This window comes from Aotus nancymaae, unplaced genomic scaffold (assembly GCF_030222135.1).
Source record: "Aotus nancymaae isolate 86718 unplaced genomic scaffold, 86718_ANA_hifiasm-v0.15.2.pri h1tg000006l, whole genome shotgun sequence".
Lineage (NCBI taxonomy): Eukaryota > Metazoa > Chordata > Mammalia > Primates > Aotidae > Aotus > Aotus nancymaae.
In genome coordinates this window covers 63,767,642-63,774,817 of record NW_026988417.1, presented here as the reverse complement: position 1 = coordinate 63,774,817, position 7,176 = coordinate 63,767,642, and the positions used below count along the sequence as shown (strand labels likewise).

General features: G+C 38.7%; 1 non-coding gene across 1 annotated transcript; it reads left to right on the top strand.

The window, feature by feature from the left end:
* Positions 1-277: 277 nt before the first annotated feature.
* On the top strand, positions 278-385 carry LOC135271930 (U6 spliceosomal RNA). Its single transcript, XR_010340059.1, has one exon. It is a non-coding gene; the product is annotated as a U6 spliceosomal RNA (small nuclear RNA).
* The last annotated feature ends 6,791 nt before the right edge of the window (positions 386-7,176 follow it).

The window sequence follows — 7,176 nt, the reverse complement described above, 5'->3', positions numbered from 1 at the left end:
AATTATAGAGGAGTCAAGTAACTTGCTCAAATGTATAGCAATAGCTGAGATAGGAATTGAGCTTAAATTTGCCATATTTTGTAGCTTGAATTTTTTCCCCTGTTGTGCTATTTTGTCTCTTAAATCCAATTGATTTCCAAGCACACAAGTAATTAACATATTTTTAATAGTAACACTTTTTGACACTTAAATTTAACTCTTCAGTAATATATGAAATCTATTTAGGGAGTAGCAAACAGAATTTAGAGGTTGAATAGAGCAGAATAGAATGAATGTTGTGCTTGCTTCAGCAGCACATATACTAAAATTGGAACAATACAGAGAAGATTAGCATGGCCCCTGTGCAAGGGATGACATGCAAATTCATGAAGCGTTCCATATTTTTAAAGATCAGCAAAATAGACCAGTAGCCAGATTAATAAAAAAAAAGAGAATAATCAAATAGTTGCAATAAAAAATGATAAAGGGGATATCACCACAGATTCTACAGAAATACAAACCATCATCAGAGATTATTACAAACAACTCTATGCACATAAACTAGTAAACATGGAAGAAATGGATAAATTCCTGGACACTTGCACTCTCTCAAGCCTAAACCAGGAAGAATTCGAAACCCTGAATAGACCAATAACAAGGTCTGAAGTTAAGGCAGCAAATAAAAGCCTACCACCCAAAGAAAGCCCAGGTCCAGATGGGTTCACAGCCGAATTCTACCAGTCATACAAAGAGGAGCTGGTACCATTCCTTCTGAAACTATTCCAAACAATCCAAAAAGAGGGACTCCTTCCCAAATCATTTTATGAGATCACATCATCCTGATACCAAAACCTGGCAGAGACTCAGCAAGAAAAGAACACTTCACGCCAATATCCATGATGAACATAGATGCAAAAATCTTCAATTAAATACTGGCAATCCGATTGCAACAGTACATCAAAAAGCTTATCCAGCAAGATCAAGTAGGCTTCATTCCAGGGATGCAAGACTGGTTCAACATATGCAAGTCTACAAACATAATTCACCACATAAACAGAACCAAAACAAAAACCACATGATTATCTCGATGCAGAGAAGGCCTTTGACAAAATTCAACAGCCCTTTATGCTAAAAACCCTCAATAAACTAGGTATTGATAAAACATATCTCAAGATGATAAAAGCTATTTACAACAAACCAACAGCCAATATCATACTGAATGGGCAAAAACTGGAAGCATTCCCTTTGAAATCTGGCACTAGAGAAGGATGCCCTCTCTCACCACTCCTATTCGATATAGTATTGGAAGTTCTAGCCAGAGCAATCAGGCAAGAAAAAGAAATAAAGGGTATTCAAATAGGAAAGCAGGAAGTCAAATTGTCTCTATTTTCAGATGACATGATTGTATATTTACAAGATCCCATCGTCTCAGCCTCAAATCTCCTGAAACTGATAAGCAAATTCAGCAAAGTCTCAGGATACAAAATCAATGTGCAAAAATCACAAGCATTCCTATACACCAATAATAGACTTAAAGAGAGCCAAATCAAGAATGAACTGCCATTCACAATTGCTACAAAGAGAATCAGACACCTAGGAATACAACTAACAAGGAATGTAAAGGACCTCTTCAAGGAGAACTACAAACCACTTCTCAACAAAGTAAGAGAGGACATAAATAGATGGAGAAACATTCCATGTTTATGGTTAGGAAGAATCAATATTGTGAAAATGGCCATACTGCTCAAAGTAATTTACAGATTCAATGCTATCCCCATCAAGCTACCAATGACCTTCTTCACAGAACTGGAAGACAAGACCTTAAATTTCATATGGAACCAAAAGAGAGCTGGCATAGCAAAGCCAATTCTAAACAAAAAGAACAAAGTGGGAGGCATCACACTACCAGACATCAAACTATACTACAAGGCTACAGTAATAAAAACAGCATGGTACTGGTACCAAAACAGAGATATAGACCAATGGAACAGAACAGAGTCCTCGGAGGCAACATCCCACATCTAAAACCATCTGATCTTTGACAAACCTCACAAAAACAAGCAATGGGGAAAGGATTCCCTGTTTAATAAATGGTGTTGGGAAAACTGGCTAGCCATGTGAAGAAAGCAGAAACTGGAACCCTTCCTGACACCTCACACTAAAATTAACTCCAGATGGATTAAAGACTTAAACATAAGACCTAACACCATAAAAACCTTAGAAGAAAACCTAGGCAAAACCATTCAGGACATAGGCATAGGCAAGGACTTCATGACTAAAACACCAAAAGCATTGGCAACAGAAGGCAAAATAGACAAATGGGACCTAATCAAACTCCACAGCTTCTGCACAGCCAAAGAAACAGTCATTAGAGTGAATCAGCAACCAATAGAATGGGAAAAAAATTTTGGAATCTACCCATCTGACAAAGGGCTAATATCCAGAATCTACAAAGAACTAAAACAGATTTACAAGAAAAAAACAAATAAGCCCATTCAAAGGTGGGCAAAGGATATGAACAGACACTTTGCAAAAGAAGACATATAGGAGGCCAATAAACATAGGAAAAAATGCTTATCATCACTGGTCATTAGAGAAATGCAAATTAAAACTACATTTAGATACCATCTCATGCCAGTTAGAATTGTGATCATTAAAAAATCAGCCAACAATAGATGCTGGAGAGGATGTGGAGAAATAGGAACATGATTACACTGTTGGTGGGAGTGTAAATTAGTTCAACCATTGTGGAAGACATTGTGGCGATTCCTCAAGGACCTAGACATGGAAATTCCATTTGACCCAGCAATCCCATTCCTGGGTATATATCCAAAGGGTTATAAATCGTTCTACTATAAGGACGCATGCACACGAATGTTCATTGCAGCACTGTTTACAATTGCAAAGACCTGGAACCAACCCAAATGCCCATCGATGATAGACTGGACAGGGATAATGTGGCACATATACACCATGGAATATTATGCAGCCATAAAAATCAATGAGTTCATGTCCTTTTTAGGGAAATGGATGAAACTGGAAACCATAATTCTCAGCAAACTGATGCAAGAACAGAAAATCAAGCACTGCATGTTTTCACTCATAGGTGGGTGTTGAACAATGAGAACACATGGACAGAGGGAGGGGAGCATCACACAATGGAGTCTGTTGAGGGGAAATAGGCGAGGGACAGCAGGGGGTGGGGAGTTGGGGAGAGATAGCATGGGGAGAAATGCCAGATATAGGTTATGGGAGGCAGCAAATCACACTGCCATGTGTATACCTATGCAACAATCTTGCATGTTCTTCACATGTACCCCAAAACCTAAAATGCAATTTAAAAAAAAAAGAAGTGAATGTCAGATTGCATTAATATTAGTATTTTTTAGAAAGTATTATATGTTTATACATGTGGGTGTACTGGTTTATTATGAAAAATATATATTTTCTGTCAGTTGCCATCAATAAAATGTAAGAGTTGTTTGTTATAGGGTAGTTAGTGATTGTGTGTTATGTAGGATTCAAGTGAAAGACAGGGTTCCAGTTTCATTCTTCTTCATATGGCTAGCCATTTATACCAGCGTAATTTATTGATTAGGGACTCCTTTGCTCTTTTCTTGCTCTTGTTGACTTTGTCAAAGATCAGATGGTTGCAGATGTGTGGCTTTATTTCTGGTTTCTTTATTCTGTTTCATTGGTCTATGTGTCTGTTTCCACTAGATATTCTATCCAATCCCAAGCTTCTCTCATCTTGAATCTTCTCATCTCCAGTGACTTTTCTCTATTTCAGATATTCACTGCTGCAATCACACATTGGACTGCTTTTACTTTAACATGCTACATCTTAATCACTCATTCAAAAATCTTACTCTGAAACCACACCTGCCTCGTCTTCAAGCTTATGTTTGACTATTTCCACTGGAAACACCAGTCCATTGAGCTTTTGAGTTTCTCACAATCCATAAGCTTTCTTTGTTTGTCTTTTCTCTATTTATTCTGCATAGTCAATGATACAAAATTAAAGTGACATTCTTTCTCATCCCTAAGTATTTTAAATTTTAATTATTGTAAATAACAGTTAAAAAATACATTGAACGATATGACCTTGTATGCATACAGGTGAATGTATTTGTCACAAGAGGTATGGAGAAAAATTCATTCTGTTCCTTCACAGTCTATGAATCTTACTTCATCTGATTCTATCTAATTATATGTTATCTAATTTCATTCAATTATATTTCATCAAAACTCTTTCTTGTCTGGTGTGGAGAATTAATTACCTGCTATGGAATAAGAGGAGGCTCCTTTTCTTTTATAATTTCCCTCAGTGTGCAGAAATTAAAATAACGATTAGTTCTTTAGTTTTGTTTAAATCTACTAAACTCCAAGAAGCATCCTGAAAATAATAGATTCTGAAATAAATCTATCTATCATCTTACCAAGTATCAGAGAAAACTTTATAGAAAACCACAAAGTATTAAAAATATTTAAAAAATAAATTATCTGGCCCTCTGTAAAAATGTTGCTGAGGAAAAAAGGAAAGAAAACTGTCTTTTTCTAACCACTTCCCTTGAGTTACAGGTTCAGTAGGCACGTGAATGATCTGTCTTTAAGATATTTAAGGTCGCAGTTTTGCCTTCATTTTGTCACTGCATAATATGCTGTCATTCTTTATATCTTATTAATTTCATATTCATAAGCATTCACCAGTTAATTGCTGAACTCTTGCTTAGTTTCTTTTTGTTTTTCACTGTTTTTCTCAGTTAATGTAGTACCCTACTTCAGAGTAGAATACCAATTGCTTTGATAGAGTAAGCAAGACTTTAGGAACAAATATACCCAAATTCTAATTCTCAAAACAACAGAACTCAATTTATTGTTCCTATGACATTCTCTTCACATCCTATTTTGTCAGGGTTAGTTTGGGGACGTTTGTTTATATCCAGTGATTTAGAATACACAGGTGGTGGCAGCTCTGTTATCTTCAACATGTGATGTTAAAGATTGCCTGGGGATCTTCCTTCCAATAGTAGAAAGGTGAGAATCATGAAGAAACACATAAGAAGGTTTTCTGGCTGAGTTAGAAGTGTTCTGGAGTAAAAGGAGCTTGCTGCCTTATGCGTGAGAAGCCAATGCTATGACACCAAGTTTTTGAGAAAATAAAAGATTTACATTTTAAGTTGACTGCTAAGGAGACAGGAGTCAAGCTTAAATGTGTATCAGAAAATATTTAGTGGGAACAGAGGTTTCTAACATCATGGCAGACAGGAGGCAGTACTAGATTGCTGCTCTGACTTGGATGGAAGAGCAGTGTATGGAGGCTCGCATTGTGAATTTTGGTTTCAGATCAACTGCAAGAACAGACAAGCAATCCCGAGAGGACCCACAGACTCTCTGAAGTAAGAAGGCTGCTCCTGCAGGAACCAGGAGACACCCTAATACTTTGAGTGTCTAAAGTGCGGAAGTCTGAAAGAAAGATTCTTCTCTCCAGAACACACGCTCCAACTGGGGAAACTGAAGGTCTCTTTGCAGGATAAGTTTCTGACATTACCTGGAGCTGAGTCAAATTAATTGAGTGAAATACTTGGGTAAAGGAAGCAGCAGGAAAGACCCTGGGAGCTCACTGTGTCCCCAAGCAGGCCATTCCTGCCTGGCACCACAGGGATCCACTGGGAGGGTGACCAGAGGAGTGGAAATCACCACAGGGAGAAAAAAAATCTCCAGCTGAATTTTGTAACAATTTGAACAGAGTGAAAAGCATCTTTCCCAGTGCTTGGGGGAGGTGTGCAGACTCCACAGGTTGGGGAACAACCAAGTTCTTTCCTTTCACAGATAGGAGGTGGGTAGCCTAGGGCAAGTTCTCAAGCCTGGCTTGCACACCACCTGGAATCAGACTTGGTTGTGTTGGTGGGGGCATGGTGGGAGCAAGACTGGCCCTTCAGTTTGTGTGGGAGATGGGTGAGGCCTGTGACTGTTGGCTTAACCCCACTTCTCTGACAACCTATATGACTCAGCAAAGGCAGTCATAGTCTTCCTAGGTACACAACTCCAGTAGCCTGGGAATCTCATCCCCAACTTTCACAGCAGCTACAGCAACAAGGAGAGTCTAAGTTTAGACCTGCCTAGCCCTGCCCCCACCTGATGATCCTTCCCTACCCACTCTGGTAGTGGAAGACAAAAGGCATATAATCGTGAGAGTTCTAGGGCCCTACCCACCATTGGTTAGTTCCCCTCCATACTACTATAGCTGATGCTCTCTGGAAAGTATAACATCCTGCTGGAGGCCAATCAGCACAAAAATAAAGCACTAAGTCACCAAAGCTAAGAACCCTCACAGAGTCCATTTCAGCCCCTGCCACCTCCACCAGAATAGGTGTTGGTTTTGATGGCTGAGAGACCCATAGATGGTTCATATCACAGGACTCTGTGCAGACAACCCCCAGCACCAGCCCAGAGCTGGTAGACTTACTGAGTGGCTAGACCCAGAAGAGAGACAATAATCACTGCAATTTGGCTAACAGGAAGCCATATCTCCAGGAAACGGTGGAGAATACTACATCAAGGGAACAACCCATGGGACAGAAGAATCTGAACAGCAGCCTTCAGCCCTAGACCTTCCCTCTGAGAGAGCCTACCCAAATCAGAAGGAACGAGAAGACCACCTCTGGTAATGTAACAAAACAAGGCTCTTCAGCACCTTCAAAAAATCACACTAGTTCACCAATAATGGATTCAAAAAAAGAAGTAATCCCCAAATTTATGTGGAAAAGAATTCAGGAGGTTAGTTATTAAGCGAATCAGAGAGGCACCAGAAAAAGGTGAAGCGCAATGCAAGTAAATCCATAAAATGATACAAGAAATGATAGCAAAAAGAAAAAAACAATAAAAAAAAATCAGGAGACATTGGACACACTTATAGAAAGGCCAAATTTCTGGAAAGGCTCAGCAATAGAATTGAACAAGTAGAAGGAAAAAATTCAGAACTCAAAGACAAGGTCTTTGAATTAATCCAGTCCAACAAAGACAAAGAAAAAGGAACAAGAAAATATGAACAAAGCCTCCAAGAAGTCTGGGATTATGTTAAATGAAGAAACCTAAGAATAACCAGTATTCCTGAGGAAAAAGATAAATCTAAAAGTTTGGAAAGCATTTTGGGGGAATAATCAAGGAAAACTTCCTAGGTCTTCCTAGAGGCCT